The following is a 26,175-nucleotide window of genomic DNA, read 5'->3' on the forward strand; positions in this document are numbered from 1 at the left end:
AATGGTTCTGCGTAGCTCCATTATTAAATATAAAACATTAATGTTGTCATCGACGAGGAACAGGCCTCCGGCAACGCCATTGAATACATCGAAGTGACCGACTATATTACAGGAATGCTTCTCTGCCCTTTCTCCCAGTTACGTAACACAGCAGCACCACGGGTAAGATAAAAGGCGAAACCATATCTCCAATTAGCGAGGGTAAAACCAGGCTATCTCATTAGCCCTTTCCCATTGGGCCCTAATTACAATTAATGATTAAACCTTCACCACAGCCTTCCTTGAATCCCAAGCTCTCTTTCATGTCCCAGAGGCAATTGCCGTGATATTGACGATGGGATGAGGCTGAAGCTCGAGTATGTGCAAGGAAAATATCAAGAAATGTTCAATGCAAAACATGTCAATGTGTACACTGCTTTGCTTTGGGTTCTTAGAAATCATTGACATGGTGGTAGATAAACGATGTACAAATGAACTCAACGTGTTCAATAGACTTCTCCCCCCCTCTCTCAGTATATATCTGTATGTCCTTCTTTCAATGTTTTTATCATTATATATATATATATATATATATATATATATATATATATATATATATATATATATATATATATGTATGTATGTATATATATATATATATATATATATATATATATATATACGTATATGTATACATACATACACACACACACACACACACACACACACACACACATATATATATATATATATATATATATATATATATATACATATATATATATATATATATATATATATATATATATATATATATATATATATATATATATATATATATATATATACACACACTCTCACACACATATACATATTAAAATATATGTATATACGTATATATACTGTATACATATACACATGTATATACACATACACACATGTGCATGAGTGTGTGCGCGTGTATGTATGGTTGATCGTCAGTTCCTATACTGTAAAAGCTAACAAGGAATTTTGGGAGATGTGGTCAAGTTAATTAACCATTCAATTACTTTTGTCGAATTACAAGGGCCCCCGTTGTTGCGGCCGTATTCTTCTTGATTAAGGTACACCCATCCGTTGTGAACCAAAGGGAATAATTGAAACAGTTAACATTTATATATACAATTACGCTCTAATTGGAATGTCAGAATGATGACTGTGGTGATAAAATTCTACCAACCTTCGTGATTCAAATTATTATTAGAAAAAAGAGACTCAAGTGATTATGAATGAACCTTTTTCCATGTGTACCGATTTTGGAAATACATATATATTGTAAAATAAGTAGGCTATTAACGAAAAGGACCCGTTTTCTCTATTATAATAATTACTACAATAATAATAATAATAATAATAATAATAATAATAATAATAATAATAATAATAATAATACTAACATCTTAACATTATATCGCTATTTTGAAAAAATATAGCCTTTCATGACGATTGACCAACAAAAAATTATCTTTTCTTAAAATCATTAGATAACAAATCTTGCTATTGCACGTATTAAAGAAATAATAATCGTTTATTCCTTACCAGCGAATGAGTGTATTGGGATAAATTTTCTCAAAACACCTGAAAGCTGAACACTTTTATAAAATGTAATTCAACACCATTCATTTATAGCGAACTAACATAATTTTTGGCAGTTTCAGGATTTCCTGCATAACATTGATTAAAATTTCTATCCATACCGAGAGAGAGAGAGAGAGAGAGAGAGAGAGAGAGAGAGAGAGAGAGAGAGAGAGAGTTTCAAACGAAATTGCTTTATACATATACTGTACATTTACTCTAGGACAGGGGTGGCCAACCTATGGCGCATGCGCCAACGATGGCGCATTGCACGATTAGAAGTGGCGCATTATACCCAAGAGATAATAAAAGAAAAAAACATGCATGCTCATGAAAAAAATTGCTAATTATGTTCATATATTCTTATTAGTACCTTCAGGAATAACTAATGAATATTATCAATGCCAATTCAAAGTATCAATAAAGTAAGTACAGTTTACTTTGTATTCATGTTAAATCCTTTCCTTAACAACTGCTACATCTATCCACACTATCACAAACACACACACACATATATATATATATATATATATATATATATATATATATATATATATATATATCAATGGATTATATGTATAACCGTTGAATATGTCCAAATCACCATAGTTAAATGATTGAAATGGCGTTAAACTTTGTGTGGCACATCTGAATTAGAAGTGAAAAAAAATTGGTGCATGGGAAACAAATGGTTGGCCACCCCTGCTCTAGGAGTTCTGTCAGCTTTGTTCGCCTTGTCTAGAAACTCAGCGGGATCAGAAATTGGTTCAGCAGTAAGAAATCAGTTCATCTCTTCAAGATATTCAAAACATTTTGTACTTCAAATACCTTTACAGTTTATCTCTTCGTATCGTTAATCTATGAAACTCAGTTTGATCTAATAGAGAAGTTTCTTTCATACATTAATTTATCTGGATCAAAATAATTTCATTTTATTGGCAAGGATTTTACGGCGAAACTAAATTTGATCAAATGTTTACATTTTTACGATACGAAAAAAAATAAAAACTGAACGATAACTGACGATATGCAAACAATACTTACATTTTTTTTTTTATCAGCACAGTTAACAATTTCATCCCTGTGACATTTATCCAAATTCAAATCAGTCACAACACAAATACTTTCTGTAATAAATATGTAAATGACTTCACAACAATAAACGGTAACACAAGTCTTGGTGTGATCTTTGTAATGCACATCTAAAACAACAACAAAAATACGCTTTGTGATTATCATAATTCTGACATCATCATAAATAAGCAAAACTACAGTTTTAAGTGATTTATGGAAAGACCGAAATAAAAAAAATAAAAAAAAAAAATATACGTCTGAGATGATCAGTAACCAGAGAACGAGATTTTCTGCAAGGCAATACAAGCACTTTAGCTAGCATTTACGCGTGCGCGCTGATGGGAGGGGGGTGAATTAAGCCAGACCATAAAAAGATGGTCTATCACCTTCGCCTATCTTTCCTTCCCAAAGCCCTCCTCTCTTTAACACTCTTCGGCGGCCGATCTGCCTCAATTTATGGCAGTGATGATTCCCGACTAATGATGCTCAGCAGTGAATTTACGGCACCGTATCGCTCCCGAATGAGCATAAACGTCCAATAAGTCTTACGAGTCCTAAGAAGCAAACGACTTTCGTCCGTGGCTGCCAATGCATGCGGGGACGTGTCTACCTCCTCTTCGGAAGCTGATATGTGATATTGTGCTTGGAGTTGGTTGGGTGTGGATACCAGAGGTATTTGAACTGGCTTTCCTTCCAGGAGAAGAAGAAGAAGAAGAAGAAGAAGAAGAAGAAGAAGAAAAAGAAGAGGAGGAGGAGGCGAAGGGGGAAGAAGAGGAGAGGAAAGAAGAAGAGATGAGGAAGAAGAAGAAAAGGAAGGGGAGGAGGAAGAAGATAAAGAAGAAAGTCAAGTTAATTAATTAGTTTTATAACATCGTAACTCAAAATTCCTTATGAAGGGGAAAGAAGAAAAGAAGTGGGACGCGAATGACTTCCCTTATTGCGAAAAAAATACAGCAAATCAAAGTAACATAATAACAATTACATAAACCATCCGAACCAGAACAGAAAAGATCATCTTTCCAAATTAATCCTGTCAATTATTTACCATTGAACATATTCTTAATTGTCTGCCATTGGGTGCCATAAGTTATTTAGCTTAAAATGATTGCTGGCGAGGAGGAAGATTAATAGGGTTTTAATAAGTTCCACCTCGAGAAGAGGAACATTAATAGATTTTTATGATATACCATATTTACACAGGAGAGAAAGCGTTAAGAGTGAATGGGCAGCAAGGACTCATATGAAGTCCTAAGATCATAAGATGAATTTGGTGAAAACTCCACAGTTGTATAATGAAGTAACTGTTGAATGGGCTGGAGAAGTACTAAATGAAGTTAGCAGGAATAGTCGGCCTCTAGAATAGAGGTGGGACCCATAGGACTTAGGTAGTAGGTTGGCCGCGGCACCAGCCACTCGTTAAGATACTACTGCTAGAGAGTTATGGGGTCCTTTGACTGGCTAGACAGTACTATATTGGATCCTTCTCTCTGGTTACGGCTCATTTTCCTTTTGCCTACACATACACCGAATAGTCTGGTCTATTTTTTTTTACATATTTTCCTAAGTCCTCATACACCTGACAACACTGAGATTATCAAAAATACTTCTTCGCTTAACGGATAAACTAATGCACTATAATTGTTCAGTGGCTACTTTACTCTTGGTAAGGGTACAAGAGACTGCTTAGGTATGGTAAGAAGAAAGACACTCCAAAATCAAACTACTGTTCTTTAGTCTTGGGCAGTGCCATAACCTCTGTACCATGGTCTTCCACTGTCTTTGGGTAGAGTTCTCCTGCTTGAGGGTACACTCGGGCACACTATTCTATCTTATTTCTCTTCCTCTTATTTTGTTAAAGTATTTTATAGTTTATATATGAAAGATTTGTTTTAATGTTGCTACTGTTCTTAAAATATTTTATTCTATTGTTGATTAATTCTCTTATAGTTTATTTCCTTATTTCCTTTCCTCGCTTGCCTATTTTCCGTGTTGGACCCCTTGGGCTTATATCATCCTGCTTTTCCAACTAGGGTTCTAGCTTAGCAAGTAGTAGTAGTAATAACAACAATAATAATAATCATAATAATAATAATAATAATAATAATAATACAAAACGTACATTGTACTATCAACTATTAGCCAAAAACATCGGGGAAGATATTGGAGGATATGACTAAATGACTGAAACATGGACACAAGATTATATATCTACAGGAAATTCCATTTTACTGAAAATCTTCATTTTAAACCAATGTCCGTCTAAGACACGGTTACGTAACATCTGAATTATGAAATATTTTGCGCAATGAGTTCTGTAGAGAGCTTCCCTATTACTTCAAATAGTGAGATTCTACATGAAAAATTAATAACAAACGCTTAGAAACCTGGAAATTACTCGTCAAAGTAAACAAATCCAATAAAAAATTCAAGATGATCGGTAACAAATATAGCAGAGATTTTAACCCTCACAATCTCTCTCTCTCTCTCTCTCTCTCTCTCTCTCTCTCTCTCTCTCTCTCTCTCTCTCTCTCTCTCAAATAAAAACCCACGCAAACACGCACGGACATACATATCCATATACACAAACATTGTATATTTGGAGCCAGTGATGCATTTCTTACAGTTCAATGTTGTACAGAAATTCCTTGTTTGGGATCAGGATGTTTGTATGATTGGACTGGATATTAGCGTTGCCTTTGCCCGTGTTAATCACGAGGCCTTGTTTTCTGCCTCAAAAGATGGGAGTAAGTGGGTCCATTATTAAATCTTGATGTAACAGTATGTAAAGAGTAACTGTTGATAAGCACCACAGTGAGGATATGAATGTGAAATCTGGCGTTCCTCAAGGTATAGTGACGCATGATTTGTGGTTTGGCCAAGAAAACAAGCTTGTTACATATACCGATGATGCTTCTGTCTTACATCAATCCATCTACTGAATGTAGATCTTAGGTTGCTGAATCCCTCGGCTCTTCAACATCCAGATCTTTACATTGATAATGTTTCTTTAACTATATACATCTCCTATCAAACTTTAGGTGCGATTCTTGATTGCAAATTTACTTTTGAAAAACTCATTGCTTTTGTTTCTTTGATTGCACAAAAAGAATTATTATTTAAGTCCATCAAGATTTTTGGCGATCAACCTATCCTGAAAAATTTATTTTTTTTTTTCAATTCCTTTGTTATACTTTGTTTTGAGTGTTGGTCTCCTGTCTGGTCTTCAGCTGCTGACTCTCAAATTAATTTGTTTGACTAAAACTTGCGGTCTATCATTTTTTCCTGATCTTGAAATCAGCTTCTGGCATTATTGTTCAGCCTTCAGATCTTCGCACACTGTACAATCATGTAAATAGTACTAGGTAAACTTGTGACAATCTTGCCTCTCCAACATAACCCTCAATTCTACAAAGTATTCCACAAGTTTTAATTCAAGCTGTGATCAGATAGTGGAATGATCTTCCTAATCTGGTGGTTAAATTGGTGGAACTCCAAAAGATCAAACATACAGAAAATTATTTTTATGTTGAACAGGTTGGCATAAGTCACTGTTCATTGTTTATAAATGACAGATGCAATTTAGCGTTGTTACTGATCTTAAAGTATTTCATAATCTTTAATTATTAGTTCTCATCTAAATTTTATTTACTTAATTCCTTTCCTCACTGGGCTTGTTATATCCAGTTTTTCCAACTAGGGTTGAAGTTTAGCTAATAATAATGATGTATGTTTTTAAGTATTTGGTATTTTGCTGAGACCGGAACCAAGGTGCAACTGAGGAAAAACACTGCAGAAAAAGAGATAAATCGAAGAGTAATAAATGGGTGCCGCTAGCGGCCAAAGAAATGCTACGAAGGAAGAGACTTATAATTTGAAAGCTTTACTAAAAAAAAAAAAAAAAAAAAAAAAAAAAAAAAAAAAAAAAAAAAGGGGGGGGGGCTCAACCACGTTCCCAGTTATGAGATTGTTATATTTTTAATAATTTACAGATGAAAATAATAAAACGTATACATACAACATACACAGATATATATATATATATATATATATATATATATATATACATATATATATATATATATATATATACACACACACATACATACATATACATACTTACACATATATATACATACATAATTTAATATATACACATATCTGCAGAAAAAAAAAGTTTAAGACACTTGTGCATTGAAAATTTGCCCGTCAGTAAAATGCCATCACTAAAAAATTGACATATCTGGAACTGAATAAACACAAAAGGACCCGGACACTATTACTTAAGAAATCTCCTCTTTTTCAGACTCTGAGGGCAACTTCAGCCCCAAAGGTGTTGTGGTCGAGCAAAGCGGATCAGACGAAAATGTAAACAAGACTGTCGTTCGACCCTCGTCATATGAAAATCGACTTCGACAGTGGAAGACAAGAATACTTATCGTACGTTTAAAAGATCGCGTTGATTTCTATATGAGATTATTTCTCCTCTTTTTCTTCTTCTTCTCCCCGCACTGCAAAAATCATGTAAATGAAGAAGCAGAGGTGGCAAACGTGTCTTGCATGCTCATACATATTTAAATATGGTTTCGTGTTCCTCGACGTCATAAACACCCCTGATTTCCGTTTATCAGTCGGTGACGATCTTTACGATCCTTGTTACTATGTACCAGTGTGTGTACATATACTGTATTATGTATGTATATATATATATATATATATATATATATATATATATATATAAATAAATAATTTCCCTCTCCCTCCTTCATTACATACATACATACATACATACATAAATACATACACACACACACACACACACACATATATATATATATATATATATATATATATATGTATAAATATATTCCTTCCTCCATTTTCCACACGACAGAGATTACGTAAGTCCTTTTAAATCCGGGAAGTAACTCACAAGACTTAAGTAGGATCCACCAAAACGATGTTGAAGGTTAAATTTTATCTTGATGTATGTGATTTTTTTTTTTGTACAAGTTATAGAATATCCAGATCGGGACATACATGCACGTGCACACATGCAAAAAGTGTGTGTGAGTATATATATATATATATATATATATATATATATACATACACTGTATACATACATATTATTTAGCATCTATATTCTTAAGATTCATGAAAAGAGATAGCCATGCCACCAGTGATATAAATTATAAAATGTTTCTGATATTTGGTAAATATTTCCAGCTATAGCAACATTAACCACTATGCCATAATTTCAAATCAGTTAACTATAACCGTACTCATTAAACCTTTGCGGATGAATTAGTTTTCAACAAGGATAAACATATATTTGAAATTAGGATCTGTAGATTAGAACTGATAAATAATGGTAATCCTCCAAGGACCATTTAATAATACATTACAAAATGCGGATTCTCGACTTGTATGAAAGTTCTTAAAATACTGTCAAATATTATCACTGGGTGCTAACTAATATCTTTAAAGCTGTTGTTCCAATAACTAGTTTTTAAAAGAACTTGAATCATACAAACAAAGGAAAAGCCAGGCGCTACAGTTGAATTGATAAATAATTCCAAGCCACAAGTAGGCTGACAGCTGATGTTCAGATCTAAATATATAACCATGTTTGTGGAGAGTTAGTTTGTAAAATCACAATCATTAATAAAAAAAAAATATCGTAAATGTGAGTAGAACGGTGTTATAATAGTAAATTCTTATTCTGTTTATAGACTTTATGTCATATGGAACAGTGCTGGGACCATTAGGTCATTTAGCTCTGACAGAAACTGGAAGAATAATTTGCAAGAAGTTGGACAGCAACACTGAAGAAAGGAGGAACTGGAGGCAGAAGAGAAGGCTATAGAGTGGGATGCTGGTTCAAATAATGATATGAGGGGCACTGATAAGAATAATCTCCTCAAGAGGTTAAGGAAGGTCGAATTCTTACTAAATATCTGTATGCAGTCCCAATTTGCTAAGTTCACAAGTGAAGTAGACAGGAACAGTCATCATTCTTTAATAAACGGGATGAAGTTGATGATTTCCTAGTCCTGGTTACGATGTTCTTATTGGATCAAAGCCAAGACTAGGTTACGCCATATTAAGGAACGACATTAATAATACACATTATATATTGTAATACATACTCAACACAGAAACTCACACACATATTTATATAAACAATTTTTGTGGGATGAAGTAGTTAGTCCTTACCATTTTTTTTTATCTAAAATTACGATCTAAAATCACGGAGATCCTAACCATCTAACTTCAAGGAACCTAATTCTCAGAACTGTGTAGGTCACTAGAGGGAAAATGTGTTTAAACAGAGCCTGTCCATTTACTCGTTTTCATTTGGAAGTCGAATTTGGGTCTCCTTTATAGCGTGTGTCCCGTATACATATTTAAGGTTTAAAGGCCACTTATGAATAGCAGAGGCAAGGGACAGTGACACTGCCTTATCATGAAGAACATTGCCCTAGAGACTAAACATATATATATATATATATATATATATATATATATATATATCACCAGCACCTAAGAACCCTCTCTACCCAAGCTAGGACCAGGGAGGACCAGGCGATGGCTGCTGATGGCTCATTAGTTGGACATATATATACATACATATACCAAAGGCACTTCCCCCAATTTTGGGGGGTAGCCGACATCAACAAGAAACAAAACAAAAAAGGGGACCTCTACTCTCTACGTTCCTCCAGCCTAACCAGGGACTCAGCCGAGTTCAGCTGGTACTGCTAGGGTGCCACAGCCCAACCTCCCACATTTCCACCACAGATGAAGCTTCATACTGCTGAGTCCCCTACTGCTGCTACCTCCGCGGTCATCTAAGGCACCGGAGGAAGCAGCAGGGCCTACCGGAACTGCGTCACAATCGCTCGCCATTCATTCCTATTTCTAGCACGCTCTCTTGCCTCTCTCACATCTATCCTCCTATCACCCAGAGCTTTTTTCTTCACACCATCCATCCACCCAAACCTTGGCTTTCCTCTTGTACTTCTCCCACCAACTCTTGCATTCATCACCTTCTTTAGCAGACAACCATTTTCCATTCTCTCAACATGGCCAAACCACCTCAACACATTCATATCCACTCTAGCCGCTAACTCATTTCTTACACCCGTTCTCACCCTCACCACTTCGTTCCTAACCCTGTCAACTCGAAATACACCAGCCATACTCCTCAGACACTTCATCTCAAACACATTCAATTTCTGTCTCTCCATCACTTTCATTCCCCACAACTCCGATCCATACATCACAGTTGGTACAATCACTTTCTCATATAGAACTCTCTTTACATTCATGCCCAACCCTCTATTTTATACTACTCCCTTAACTGCCCCCAACACTTTGCAACCTTCATTGACTCTCTGACGTACATCTGCTTCCACTCCACCATTTGCTGCAACAACAGACCCCAAGTACTTGAACTGATCCACCTCCTCAAGTAACTCTCCATTCAACATGACATTCAACCTTTCACCACCTTCCCTTCTCGTACATCTCATAACCTTACTCTTACCCACATTAACTCACAACTTCCTTCTCTCACACACCCTTCCAAATTCTGTCACTAGTCGGTCAAGCTTCTCTTCTGTGTCTGCTACCAGTACAGTATCATCCGCAAACAACAACTGATTTACCTCCCATTCATGATCATTCTCGCCTACCAGTTTTAATCCTCGTCCAAGCACTCAAGCATTCACCTCTCTCACCACTCCATCAACATACAAGTTAAACAACCACGGCGACATCACACATCCCTGTCTCAGCCCCACTCTCACCGGAAACCAATCGCTCACTTCATTTCCTATCCTAACACATGCTTTACTACCTTTGTAGAAACTTTTCACTGCTTGCAACAACCTTCCACCAACTCCATATAACCTCATCACATTCCACATTGCTTCCCTATCAACTCTATCATATGCTTTCTCCAGATCCATAAACGCAACATACTCCTCCTTACCTTTTGCTAAATATTTCTTGCATATCTGCCTAACTGTAAAAATCTGATTCTTACAACCCCTACCTCTTCTAAAACCACCCTGTACTTCCAAGATTGCATTCTCTGTTTTATCCTTAATCCTATTAATCAGTACTCTACCATACACTTTTCCAACTACACTCAACAAACTAATACCTCTTGAATTACAACACTCATGCACATCTCCCTTACCCTTATATAGTGGTACAATACATGCACAGACCCAATCTACTGGTACCATTGACAACACAAAACACACATTAAACAATCTCACCAACCATTCAAGTACAGTCACACCCCTTTCCTTCAACATCTCAGCTTTCACACCATCCATACCAGATGCTTTTCCTACTCTCGTTTCATCTAGTGCTCTCCTCACTTCCTCTATTGTAATCTCTCTCTCATTCTCATCTCCCATCACTGGCACCTCAACACCTGGGACAGCAATTATATCTGCCTCCTTATCATCCTCAACATTCAGCAAACTTTCAAAATATTCCGCCCACCTTTTCCTTGCCTCCTCTCCTTTTAACAACCTTCCATTTCCATCTTTCACTGTCTCTTCAATTCTTGCGCTGGCCTTCCTTACTCTCTTCACTTCTTTCCAAAACTTCTTCTTATTCTCTTCATATGACTGACACAGTCCCTGACCCCACCTCAGGTCAGCTGCCCTCTGCCTCACGTACTTTGCGCTTTACTTCCATCTTTTTCTCTCTATATTTTTCATACTTCTCTATACTATTACTCTGCAGCCATTCTTCAAAAGCCCTCTTTTTCTCTTCCACTTTTACCTTCACTCCTTCATTCCACCATTCACTGCCCTTCCTCATGCTGCCCCCAACAACCTTCTTGCCACATACATCACTTGCAATCCCAACAAAATTTTCTTTTGCTAACTTCCACTCCTCCTCTAAATTACCAGTTTCTCTTACTCTCACCTCGTCATATGCCATTTTCAACCTTTCCTGATATTTACTTTTTACCCCCGGTTTTATTAGCTCTTCAACCCTCACTAGCTCCCTTTTACATCCACCTACTCTATTCCCCCACTCTTTTGCTATAACTAATTTTCCTTCCACCAAAAAATGATCAGACATACCGTTAGCCATACCCCTAAACACGTGCACGTCTTTCAATCTTCCAAACATTCTTTTAGTTATCAACACATAATCCATTAATGCCCTTTCTACTACTCTTCCATTTGCCACTCTTACCCATGTATACTTATTTTTATCTTTCTTTTTAAAAAAGCTAGCACTTATTACCATCTCTTGTTCAACACACATATCTACCAGTCTCTCACCACTCTCATTTTCACCTGGTACGCCATACTTCCCAATGACACCTTCTACCTCTCCAGCGCCCACTCTAGCATTTAAGTCACCCATAACATATATATATATATTATATATATATATATATATATATATATATATATATATATATATATACATATAAATACATATATATACACATACATACACACACACACACACACACACACACATATATATATATATATATATATATATATATATATATATATGTGTGTGTGTGTGTGTGTGAGTATGTGTGTGTGAGTATGTATGTATGAATGTATGTATGAGAGAGAGAGAGAGAGAGAGAGAGAGAGAGAGAGAGAGAGAGAGAGAGAGAGAGAGAGAGAGAGAGAGAGAGAGAGAGAGCACATGCTTCACACGATTTAATACTGCTTGATCAAGGCAAGATACAGACTAATTATTGTTTATTTCCTTGATGGTCTTGGATATCTAATTATATCTCGGCTACTTATCAATATTTGCGGAAGGCGAAGTCAAGGCCAAATTAATTTCGAACCCCCATGAATTGCTTGAGGTGATTTGAATGCAAGTTTCTAATTTCTTTTATCAGGTTAGTTTTTGAGAGAGAGAGAGAGAGAGAGAGAGAGAGAGAGAGAGAGAGAGAGAGAGAGAGAGAGAGAGAGAGCGTGTTATATCACCATTTGATTATATGATAGCTTTCAATAATTTGTTTTTCAAAAAATTAAATAAATACCAAATACATGACCAGCAGGTATACTATTTTAAACAATCCAAATATAAACTCTGGTCTCAAGAAAAGTTCTAAACACAGAAGAGATGATTTCGACTAAAGTTTCAAATAATAAAAAGATGAACTGTATCACATATTAAATCTCTATAGCTTTAACGTTTACCCCGTCTTCTCACTACTCTTCTTTTTGAAAAGATGTTAAAATGTGTGCTGGCACGCAAGAGTGGCTGACCTGAGAGTCAATTCAATTCTTTGCAGGTGGCAGCCACACGAGGAACGTCAGGGAAAATAAAGTAAAAACATAAGAAGAGGGAAGTACTTTGATGAAAAAATAGATATATTTGGAATTTCTATTAAAATGACGACTAAGATTGTTTCAGGAGATTAAGCAACCTGGCATAAACAGAAATCGATTAATTTCTAGGCATCAGATGCTTTTTTTTTAACTGACATTATAAATGAAAGTAATGAAAACTGAAAGGAAAATAAAAACACCACACGACCTTAAGTAAATTTACCATTAAAAATTACCATTGAAAATCTATTATATCTTTTATTCAATTTTATTCCTCGCAACTAACTGTATATCTTGAAGGTTTAAAAACAACTCTTAAACCTTAGTTTTTATATGCTTTCTATTTCCCATTCCCTTGATTACTGATAATTTGTTTGCATGTCTTTCTTTGTAATCAGTGATAACCCTTATTTTCTCTCCTAACGATCTTTCTCTTGTCCTCTTTTTAAATGGAAATGGCAGCCTCCCTTTCTTTATGTATACAAATGTAAGAAATACTCCTCTTTCTTTCTCACTAAAGGTGAATATTACTAATCTTTCTCCCTCTCGCAAGTAAAATGAAAAATCTATACATATAACTGATGAATCTTTATCCCGCTTTTTCAGTAAGATTATATTACTATTTCTCCCTATATGATAATGTTATACATTTTATATTTTAGGTTCTCTCTCTCTCTCTCTCTCTCTCTCTCTCTCTCTCTCTCTCTCTCTCTCTCTCTCTCTCTTCTACGCAAGAAAATTGAAGATATTCTTTCTTTCTCTACAGTTAAATAACAAATCTATCTATCTATCTATCTATATATATATATATATATATATATATGTATATATATATATATATATATATATGTATATATATATATATATATATATATGTATATATATATATATATATATATATTAAAAACACCAAGCTCCAAGTTTTTCTTTCCAGTTACATGACACCTTTCTTACAAAAATATCTCTCTCTCCTTCAAAGGCAAATAAACACAAATCTCTCTCTCTCTCTCTCTCTCTCTCTCTCTCTCTCTCTCTCTCTCTCCACAAAGACGCCAAGTCAGATTTAGTACCACGGAGAGCAACCATAAATTTGCATATATTGTAGATTAGCGCCAACCTATTTTTGCCTCTATGTATCCCAGGCAAGCAAGAATAATTTCAATAGCTTGTGTTACTTCATCAATGACTCGCAGAGAAGCCCGTCAGACTTCGGATCATTCAACGATTAGAATATTATGTTTTTCGTGAGGCTAAGGAGGAGAAAATTACTGATTATTATTATTATTATAATTATTACTATCCAAGCTACAACCCTAGTTGGAAAAGCAAGATGCTATAAGCCCAGGGGCTCCAACAGGAAAAAAAATAGCCCAATGAGGAAAGGAAATAAGGAAATAAATAAATGAAGAGAACAAATTAACAATAAATCATTCTAAAAAAAGTTACATCAAAACAGACATGTCATAAATAAACTATAAAAAGACTCATGTCCGCCTGGTCAACAAAAAAGCATTTGCTCCAACTTTGAACTTTTGAAGACCTTTCTAATTAGCGATTGTTTTGTTTCGAGGACGATCTTTCGATAAGTGAGCAGAAAACAGAAAGAAAGAAAATATGATGATTTTAGTTTCTTTATAATTGCCACAATCAAAACCCATCGCCCGAAAACTGGGGAGGGACTGTTAGAAAAAAAAAATCTTCGTTTACCCTTTAAGAAAAACAAAAAATCGAAAAATTTCGAATTCCCAAAACAAATTACCACTAATTAACTTCCGGATTATTACAGTGGTAACGTGTTCGCCTAGCATTCTTGTGGCAGCAGACCGATCCCAGCCAGGGATCGTGCGTTTAAGCTGTTTACTGGGAAGACAAATGTTGTGTATGCAGACCACATCTTTGACTAAAAATAATATAGATATTTCTATTTTTGTCGGATTTTTCATAATGTAGTTGATCACAATACAAAAAAATGCACACACAAACATACACATTTTATATATATATATATATATATATATATATATATATATATAATATATATATATATATATATATATATATATATATATATATATATATATATATATAATATGAGAGGTTTGCATGTCCATGCCATGGTTTAATACTTTTTCTCTCTAGGTTACACGGGAATGATAAATTTTAAATATACCTCGAAACAACCTTTCTACACAATAAAATAAATATATTTCAAGATATCTATCGAATAAAATAATAAGAAACATAAAACTATAAAAAAAAACTGTAAAGCGAATTAACCATGAAATAAAGTCTCTAAAGCAATACTAAGAATCAATAACAAAAATAAAAAAAATCTGGTAATACGAAGCAATACTGATCTACATCTTGTTTACCATCATTTCTAGAGGTAAAACCGAATTCTCTTTCGCAAATGCCACCTCCCGTTATTATGTCGACCACCGATGGATGAAGATGATTATGATTCCCCTCGTGAGCTAAGTCAGGCAGATGTCCGTCATGCCACTGGAGTTCTGATTGGTTGGCCATGAATGCGGATATGAATCACAGAGCCACGAAAGGGACGTGGGTCCTCGCAAGGGGGGGGGGGGTCGGGGAGGGGGAGTGATGTTCGAGGGACGAGCGAGAGATGAAAAGAAATTAACAGAATTAATTTCTACCTTGTACGATTTTCGTGGTTTTTGGCAAGTATATTATTATTATTATTATTATTATTACTAGCCAAGCTACAACCCTAGTTTGAAAAGCAAGATGCTATAAGCCCAAAGGCTCCAACAGAAAAAATAGCCCAGTGAGGAAAGGAAATGAGGAAATAAATAAAAGATGAGGACAAATTAACAATAAATTACTTTAAGAACAGTAAAAACGTCAAAACAGGTATGTCATATATAAACTATGAAAAGCCTGTTCAACATAAAAACATTTGCTGCACCTTTGAACGTTTGAAGTTCTACTGATTCAACTACCCGATTGGGAAGGTCATTCCACAACTTGTTACCGGTTTGACAAGAACGGACACACATAGGCAATAAAGAATAATGAGTTTAATGGTTAAAATAATTTACACAATAAAAAAGGAGGTAAGATGCCAGTATACTGAAGCTTATTCTTTGGGCGTTGCATGATGACATCCAGAAGTAAACCCAAAAAGTAAAATTTCAAATGAAACGAAGAAAATGATAAATAATTATACCAATGATGGCTTTTTTTTTAGGCTAAACAGCTCAATGTAAAGCCTTCTCACAACATTAGATGCCACGAACATAATTCTGGAGGTATACCAGTAAGATTAAAAATAATTTCGTTAGATCTTTCGTGAGAACCATATCAGGTGTATCGGACCTTTCATTATGCTAAGTGTCTACTAAGAATTACAAAATCAAATCTCCCAAACATCAGTCTATATATATATATATATATATATATATATATATATATATATATATATATATATATATATATATATATATAAGCACATAAAATTCCTATATATAGTGAAGAAATAGTACTTACAAAACAATCCCAATCCGCCATTTATGTCAGATACATTGATAGATATAAAGCCACTTTAGAAGTAAGCAAGTACATCAGCATCTTCTGTTTGTTTTTCGTTACATTTCAGTTTAGGTAAGTATAGTAAAATCATCATTCTCTCGAATACATTTGTACATAAACTCAAAGTCAGTTCTTGATTTCAATTTCTTGCTAATAAAGCCAGTTCTTGTTGTAACAAGGTGCAAAAAGAACACAGCAAAAAATAACAGACGTTCACTACTATATATATATCTATATATATATATATATATATATATATATATATATATATATATATATATATATATATTACTGTATATGTATATTGGATACAACACTACATGTACGGACCCAATTACTCTGAACTACGATTGGATATGGAGAAAGTTTGATAGGCAAGTTCTTCCAAATTGAATAATGAAAATTTTGAATTCAGACAAATTATAATAAATAACAATAAATAAGAGATGATAAAGAATTTTAATAGACAATTAAATAAATAAAGCCCTGCAAGAAAAAGCATAGGTAACAGAAAGAATAAGACAGAAAGGTTAGTCTCTGTGACCTAACAGAAAATATTGATATTCAGGAATCCTGCAGATCCAAAATATAAATAATCTATTATTATTATTATTATTATTATCATTTTTATTATTATTACTTGCTAAGCTACAACCCTAGTTGGAAAAGCAGGATGCTATGAGCCCAGGGGCTCCAACAGGGAAAATAGCTCATTGAGGAAAGGAAACAAAGAAAAATAAAATATTTCAAGAAAAGCAACAATATTAAAATAAATATCACTTTATAAACTATAAAAACTTTAACAAAACAAGTGGAAGAGAAATAAGATATAAGATAGAACAATGTGCCCAAGTGTACCCTCAAGCAAGAGATCTCTAACCCAAGACAGTGGAAGACCATGGTACAGAGGCTAAGGCACTACCCAAGATTAGAGAACAATGGTTTGATTTTGGAGTGTCCTTCTCCTAGAAGAGCTGCTTACCACAGCTAGCGAGTTTCTTCTACCCTAACAAAGAGTAAAGTGGCCACTGAACAATTACAGTGGAGTAAGAATTGTTTGGTAATCTCAGAGTTGTCAGGTGTATGAGGACAAAGGTGAATATGTAACGAATAGGCCAGACTATTCGGTGTGTGAATATGTAGGCAAAGGGAAAATTAACCGTAACCAGAGAGAAGGATCCAATGTAGTAATGTCTGGTCAGTCAAAAGACCCCAAAACTCTCTAGTGGTAATATCTCAACGGGTGGCTGGTGCCCTGGCCAGCCTACTACCGTAGGTCGCAGGTTAGACAATCCAGTCAATGGCCTGACATAAGGGGATCTTTATGGACAACAGAATACAACCCAACCCCCACAGAAAAACATAAGCAAATTTAACTATATTAAATTGAAACTATTGCCAAATTAAATACCGATAATTAGAAAACTGGTAAGCAGAGAGCGGTCATTATATTAACATTTAATATACACACGTGACGGAAAGATTAACAATTCGATATTATTTACCTATGTAAGCAACAGTTTACTACTCAATACCACTTTAAAATGGAGCTTTAACATTCAAGTTCACACATATTAGCGGGAAATTATACCTACCCGATTGATTCTAAATAAATCTGTTCAAGGTACCATTTACTGCACAAAGCATGCTTATTTTACTTCAAGTTAATCATATAATTATGACTGAACATTCCATAAGTAATTCCAATTCTGCATTTCCTCAGTACACTCAGTTCTATCTACCTCTCAGCCGATGACAATTGAAAAATTCATCTTTTTTTTTTTTTTTTTTTTTTTTTTTTTTTTTTTTTTTTTTTTTTTTTTTTTTTTTTTTTTTTAACCCAGGAACCCTTGCCCGGTGCAAGCACTCCAAGTCTCATTAATATCGCGAGCACTGCCTGGCAAACATACCGGCGTCTGTCTGTGTCTGTTCTATCTCGATTGTAAATTGTGCTTGGCAGGCAGTCGGAATCTAAATAAAAGGAATAAAAACATTACCGGGATAACTACTATAATAAGTCTTGATACCTAACAATTTCATTTATTGGTACTTAGGGGAATATCTGGGAGTGTGACTAAGTTTATTCTCAATATCTTTTTTTATTTCTCATTCAAAATCAATATGCCATTATTTCATAGATTTTTTTTACAAGATAAATATAATTTCCGTATTTTTCTCACAGCATGAAATTCTCCTCAGCATTAACTTTTTGTCATTTTTTTCAGGGTTAATCTTCCATTATTTCAATTTAATAAGACCTATAATATTGACTGGGCTTCCACAATTATACTCAAAAATTAAAAAAGATGGGTTTTAATATATAACCTCTGTTATATTAAACTATCTTACGATTTGGCATTGCGCAAAAGTTCTTCTAAAGCTTAAGAATCTAATCATTTCCGCGTACAGCATTATAAATTTTACCGATCTTGGAGATTGGGACACAGGCAATTTTTTTTTTTTTTTTTTTTTTTTTTTTATTTCTACTCCGCTTATAAAACTTCATTTGCTTTTCATAAAGTTTGGAATTCGTGTGCATTTCATACATTAAAAAGCTTGGAATTCGTGTGCATTTCATACATTAAAAAGCTTATACTTGCAAGCACCTCTCATTTATAATCAAGCATCTTATCACAAGAGAGAAACAGATCCTGTACAGCTTAACGTTATAATATTTATCCCCTCAATATGCTACAGTAGTAGGATTTAAGTAGTGATGTGCGGTCTTCATTCTTATAGAACACCATATAATACTGCTTTTCTAAACTGGTAATTTCATAAAATCTATAAGAAAAATAATTATCTAATATTATATTTTAATACGAAAACCCAAACAAACTTCTGTTTTTCCATAAGTTTTTATGTTCCAATTTTGGGAGTTTTGAATACTGGCTATGGTATGGAACTTCCTTTTTCTATTTTCTCACCTATTACTGTATCATGGAAAATTCCTACTCATTCCTTCTCATTCTTCTCTCCCTCTCTCAAATATATACAGCATATATTGTATACATAATATATAGTGCTTTTAGCACTTGTTGGAGAATTGGTAATGTTACTCCTCTATGTAAATGTGTTTGTGGTAGCTCAAGTCCCACTGATTACCGCCCAATTTCCATAACTCCCATATTATCTAAAGTTTTTGAACGTCTTCTGGCAAAACGTCTTAATAGGTTTGCTGAAGGCAATCATCTATTCCCTAGTTTGCAATTTGGTTTTCGGAAAGGCCTTGGAGCATGTGATGCCCTTCTTACAATCTCCAATGCAGTACAGAAATCCCTTGATTGTGGTCGGGAAGTTCGTATGATTGGCCTTGATTTTAGTGCTGCCTTTGACCGTGTTAATCATGAGGCCCTTGTTTTCAAACTGAAACAGTTGGGAGTGGGTGGGTCGTTTCTTAGCATTATTATTGATTTTTTAAGTAGTAGATCTCAAAGAGTTGTTGTTGATGGGCACCATAGTGAGTATAGGAATGTGATATCCGGTGTTCCACAGGGTAGTGTTCTTGGCCCATTACTTTTCATACTATATACACATGACATGTGGTTTGGCCTAGAAAATAAGCTTGTTGCATATGCAGATGATGCTACTCTCTTTGCATCAATTCCATCACCTGAATGTAGATCTGGGGTTGGTGAATCCCTTAATAGAGATTTAGCTAAAATTAGTGCATGGTGCAAATTATGGGGTATGAAGTTGAATCCTAACAAAACTCAAAGTATGATTGTAAGTAGGTCAAGGACGGTGGCTCCTCAACATCCGGATCTCAGTATTGATAATGTTTCTTTAAATTTGTATGACTCTTTCAAAATTTTAGGCGTGATTCTTGACAGCAAATTTACTTTTGAGAAACATATAAGGTCTGTGTCTTCTTCAATTGCACAAAAAATTGGCTTATTGAGAAAGTCTTTTAAGATATTCGGTGATCAATCTATTCTGAAGAAGTGTTTTAATTCTTTTATTCTACCTTGTTTTGAGTATTGTTCTCCTGTCTGGTCTTCAGCTGCTGATTCTCATCTTAATTTGTTGGACAGAAACTTACGGTCTATTAAATTTCTTATTCCTGATCTAGATATTAATCTCTGGCACCGTCGATCAATTAGTTCATTATGCATGTTGCATAAGATTTTTCATAACTCTGACCATCCTTTACATTCAGATCTCCCTGGACAATTCTATCCTGTTCGTAATACTAGGCAGGCAGTTAATTCTAATAGCCAGGCCTTCTCCATCATAAGACTCAATACTACGCAGTACTCTAGAAGTTTTATTCCAGCTGTTACCAAGTTGTGGAATGATCTTCCTAATCGGGTTGTTGAATCAGTAGAACTTCAAAAGTTCAAAGTTGGAGCAAATGCTTTTTTGTTGACCAGACGGACATGAGTCTTTTTATAGTTTATATATGACATTTTTGTTGTTGACGTTGTTAATAGTTTATATATGATATATCTCTTTTGACATTACTTTTTTCTAGAATGATTTATTGTTAATTTGTTCTCTTCAGTTATTTATTTCCTTATTTCCTTTCCTCACTGGGCTATTTTTCCCTATTGGAGCCCCTGGGCTTATAGCGTCTTGCTTTTCCAATTAGGGTTGTAGCTTGGATAGTAATAATAATAATAATATATATATATATATATATATATATATATATATATATATATATATATATATATATATATATTTATATATATATATATATAATATATATATAACATATATACATATATATACAGTATATATATATATATATATATATATATATATATATATATATATATATATATATATATATATGATGTGGATGATAGATGTAAAGAAATATTTATCTAATATATATATATATATATATATATATATATATATATATATATATATATATATACATATTACATAAATATTCCTTTACATCTAACATCCACATCATCTGGTATTTAAGTTTCCCTAATTTAGCTTCTCGAACACTCAAGGTAATCCGGAAGCCAGTTACCCCTCTACTTATATTCCCACAACCCAATTCCTTTGAAATTTGGCAATGTTTCTATAAAATACTGAGAGTAAGTTTTTCGAATATAAACGTAAATTCGAATATAAACGTAAATTTCCGAATGCAGAGACGTGGCTGCACTACAAACATAAAAGTGCGCTTAATGGAGGAAAAATGGAAAATAACACAGACTAAGTGCCAATTTGGAGTCCCACGTAGTGCCAGGGCTGAGGCATAGGTATTTGGCATTACAAATGATTCACTTCGTCTCTATTCTTTAATTTCCGTGTATGCAGACAAGTGACCCACCAGACGTTATGCGCGCAATTGTTCAATGTCTGTTCGTGTGTCAATTTTTACTTGGATGTGCCAAGTACTGTAATAGTTTTCAGAGATGGGGTTTGTTGTTCTTAACATTGGAAATTTCAGTATAAAATAAATAAATAAATAAACAATTTACCCACAATCGTGTAGATTACACACACAAATATATATATATATATATATATATATATATATATATATATATATATATATATATATATATATAATTTTACACACACATAAACATATATATGTATGTATGTATGTATATATATATATATATATATATATATATAGAGAGAGAGAGAGAGAGAGAGAGAGAGAGAGAGAGAGAGAGAGAGAGAGAGAGAGAGAGAGAGAGAGAGAGAGAGAGAGAGAGAGAGAGAGAGAGAGAGAGAGAGGATAATTTCAGATAATACTAGAATTTTTTCGTTTTTCTAATACAGAATTATAAATATCTAGGGTTAACATTTTCCCACGGATAAGGATATAAGCGAAATCATAAGAGACAAGCAAAGGATGTTGATGACTTGGCAGATAGACTTATAGGTCCATAAAACCGACATCATTGGCTTACTGGTTCTACAAAAAATATATTGCCTGTGATATCGATCAATTATGATGTTAATGTTATAATATTTTAATACAATAATCCAGCTACACGGGGTTGAGACTTGTCTATGATTTACGGCAATGACACCATTCCTTTAAAATTATTATAATTATTATTATCATTATTATTATTATTATTATTATTATTATTATTATTATCATTATTAGTAACAGCTAAGCTATAACCCTCATTGGAAAAAGGAGGATTCTATAAGCCTAAGGGGTCCAACAGGGAAAAATAGGCTAGTGAGAAAAGGATATTAGTAAATATATAAACTATATACAAATAATGAATAAGAATATAAAATACCTTAATATCAGTAACAACGTTAAAATAGATATGCCATATATAAACTATGTCATGACAGCCTGTTCAACAAGAAAAATAATTCGCTGCAAGTTTGAACTTAGGAATTAATGGAATCAATAAATTATGGCAAGTTCATAACGCAACGCCACTATTTTCCTTTCAAGTCTTCTCTTCGAGGCTGGGGTATAGTGCACCTGTCCCGTAAAGAAAGGTGGCAAACTGTAAGCTCTGTAACATTTAACATGCATGATACATTTAATGAAACACCAAGCAGTCAATTGTGGAGTTCGTTGCCATTAACTACACGACACATAGAAAAGATATGAATAGTAAATAAAATACATTGCATATAAAGGTTTAAAGGCCGCTCATAAATGGCAGAGGAAAGGGACAGTGACACTGCCCTATTGAGCAGGACAATACCCAAGAGACTGACCATATATACATATGATCAGCGACCAAGCCCCTCTCCACCCAAGCTAGGACCATGAAGGGCCAGGCAATGGCTGCGGATGACTCTGTAGATAGACCAGTAGGCTCTCCCCAAACGACCCCCCCCCCCCTCCCTTCTTTAGCTCCTAAGGATGGTGAGGTTGCAGCGACCAAAGAAACTAACGAGTTTGAGAGGGACTTGAACCACCGTCTGGCGTTCACCTGTCAGGGATGTTACCACATCAGCCACCAAAACCCTATAGAATTGTATGCCCTTTTCAGAACTGCGGATAAACACTGATAATAAGCCCCAAAGAAATTATGGAGAAACTAATATATACAAAGTCTTACCATGAAAGAAATGGGGAAGGTATCCGAATCTGTATAAATTAAGGTTCTTTAATAGAACACAGACCAACAGGAATTGTCAAGGGGGATAAACTCGGGTTATAAATGAACGTTTTGTTCGAAAGAATTCTAACACCAATTTAATAATAGAAAGCTACGAAAGTAAAAGATAGATCCGCACATGTGCAATAAAGTGTAAGCGCACAAACACAAAAACACCCATAAACCTCTTCCCCTGCTCTCAGGATATTGAATTGGCTACACTATGAAAGTCATTAAATTACATTTAAGAGTATCTACTCTAATCAGAATTTAAACCTGTCTATTTTGGTTTCATATTATTATTATTATTATTATTATTATTATTATTATTATTATTATTATTATTATTATTACTTGCTAAGCTACAACCCTAGTTGGAAAAGCAAGGGATAAGTTTCCTTAAAGAAACCTACAATGCATTTGGTCGAATCATACCAGGGGTATGTGGCTCCATGACAAAACTATTCTATCATATATATACACGTCAGGCTGGGAGGAGCTAAGAGAAGAAAAGTTCCTCTTTTGTTCATTCTTATATGTTTACTACCCCCAAAGATTGGAGAAAGTATTATATGTTTACTACCCCCAAAGATTGGAGAAAGTATTACCTTGGTATATAGATGGAATATATATATATATAAATGTATATAATATATATACTGTACATATATATGTATATACACACATATATACACACACACAAAAGTGCTGTTGTTATTCCTGACCCCTTTGAAGCAAGTCTTTGCTTTATTTGTTTGGACCAATCTTGATCTGGTTTGCCTACTCGTACTGAAAGATGTAAATATAAAACAAATATTGAATATGAGTAAATAACTAAATATAGGTAAAACCTTTATGTATGATTATTTACTGATACTTTTGCTTCCGTGTGTGTGTGTGTGTGTGTGTGTGTGTGTGTGTATGCATGCATGTGTATATATATATATATATATATATATATATATATATATATATATATATATATATATATATATATATATATATATATATATATATATATATATACGTGGAAGCAAAAGTATCAAGAGTACATACTCACACATAAGGGTTTTACTTATTTTAAGTTATTCACTCATATTCAATGTGAGTTTTATATTTACATCTTTCAATACGAGTACGCAAACCCAATCAAGACTGGTCCAAACATATAAAGCAAAGACTTGCTTCAAAGGGGTCAGGAATGACAACAGCACATTTGATTTCATCTGTTTCTTCTTGCTGTCAGGTGTGCCAACAGTATCGCCTGTCCAGTCAGCTGATCGAGTTAATTAAAGTTGTTATTCTAAACATAAAAGGAAAACTAAGTTTTTTTCTCTACAAAATAAATATTGTTTAATTTATTTTTTCTTTCTTATATTTAGAAAATTTTTTGACCCTTTCAAGTATTTTTTTTTTAAGAAAAACGTCTTAACAAGAATATTCCTGTGCTGATCTAAAACTAAAATTATATCAAAAAAGGATTTCACTTTGAGGTGACTTAGAAACCCTGCTCTTCCTGACAGAGAGAGAGAGAGAGAGAGAGAGAGAGAGAGAGAGAGAGAGAGAGAGAGAGAGAGAGAGAGAGAGAGAGAGAATTTTAAATCTATAATGACGTAATATGATATATCTCGGGGATACTTAAATGGTGTAGAAATAAAATTGGGTAATTATTCAACAAAGGGAATTATATTTCAATTTGTCTGATCTTGCGTTTTTAAATATGTATAAAACATAGATTTTGGATTAATCATGTTGAATAACTCCTGTAAAAAGTTCATAAATAAAGTAATGACTTTCCTTTAAGGTATAAGTTAAAGCATACATATACATGCATACACAGATTATTATATATATATATATATATATATATATATATATATATATATATATATATATATATATATATATATATATATATATGTGTGTGTGTGTGTGTATGTGTGTGTGTGCGTGGTGTGTGTGTGTGTGATAATGATACCACTAACATTCGTGATTTTCGAATACCTTTTCATATCGAATTAACTCTTGTCTCTGGATCACTCAACCCATTAGGCATTCTTTTAATGATAAGTAATTCTACCCAGGTAAGAATTAGAACCTTTGCCGCAGACCCCGGAATAAAGATGAAATAGAATGAAGACCATTCGGCCATAAAGTTAAAACTGTAACAAGCCAATCTACACCCTTAACTGGGAATATATAATGTTACGAGCCCTACGGAAACAATATGGAACTAGAGGGGCACTCAGTAGAGCACAGACCTCCGTCAGGTCAGCTTATTGCTTGACCTTTTGGACTGATTTTGGACGATTTGCTCGTACGTGATCTTGACCTTTGACCTTCCAAAATTTAATCATTTCCAACCCTTTACACAACAGGTTAAAATCCCTCCAATTTTCATTACCTTACTATTAAAATTGTGTCCGTATAGTTGATGACCGGAATTTGACCTTTTGCTTGATCTTGACCTTGGCTCAACCTTGACCTTTGATCTTAACATGTATTAATTGGCGTGGATTTTCATACACTCAAATATGAACCAAGTTTGAAGTCTCTGTGAC

General features: G+C 34.0%; 2 long non-coding RNA genes across 3 annotated transcripts in view; one reads left to right on the forward strand and one right to left on the reverse strand.

Moving 5' to 3' along the window:
- The window catches only part of LOC137626076 (uncharacterized), a 563,951-nt gene that overhangs the window by 273,375 nt on the left and 264,401 nt on the right, over window positions 1-26,175 (reverse strand). The gene's annotated exons all lie outside the window — the stretch shown is intronic.
- Window positions 1-26,175, forward strand: part of LOC137626074 (uncharacterized) — a 207,517-nt gene that overhangs the window by 157,650 nt on the left and 23,692 nt on the right. The window contains exon 2 of the long non-coding RNA XR_011040975.1: window positions 6,971-7,104. This is a non-coding gene — a long non-coding RNA (uncharacterized lncRNA). The remainder of the gene's footprint in view (window positions 1-6,970; window positions 7,105-26,175) is intronic.

This window comes from Palaemon carinicauda, chromosome 33 (genome assembly GCF_036898095.1).
Source record: "Palaemon carinicauda isolate YSFRI2023 chromosome 33, ASM3689809v2, whole genome shotgun sequence".
Taxonomy (NCBI): domain Eukaryota; kingdom Metazoa; phylum Arthropoda; class Malacostraca; order Decapoda; family Palaemonidae; genus Palaemon; species Palaemon carinicauda.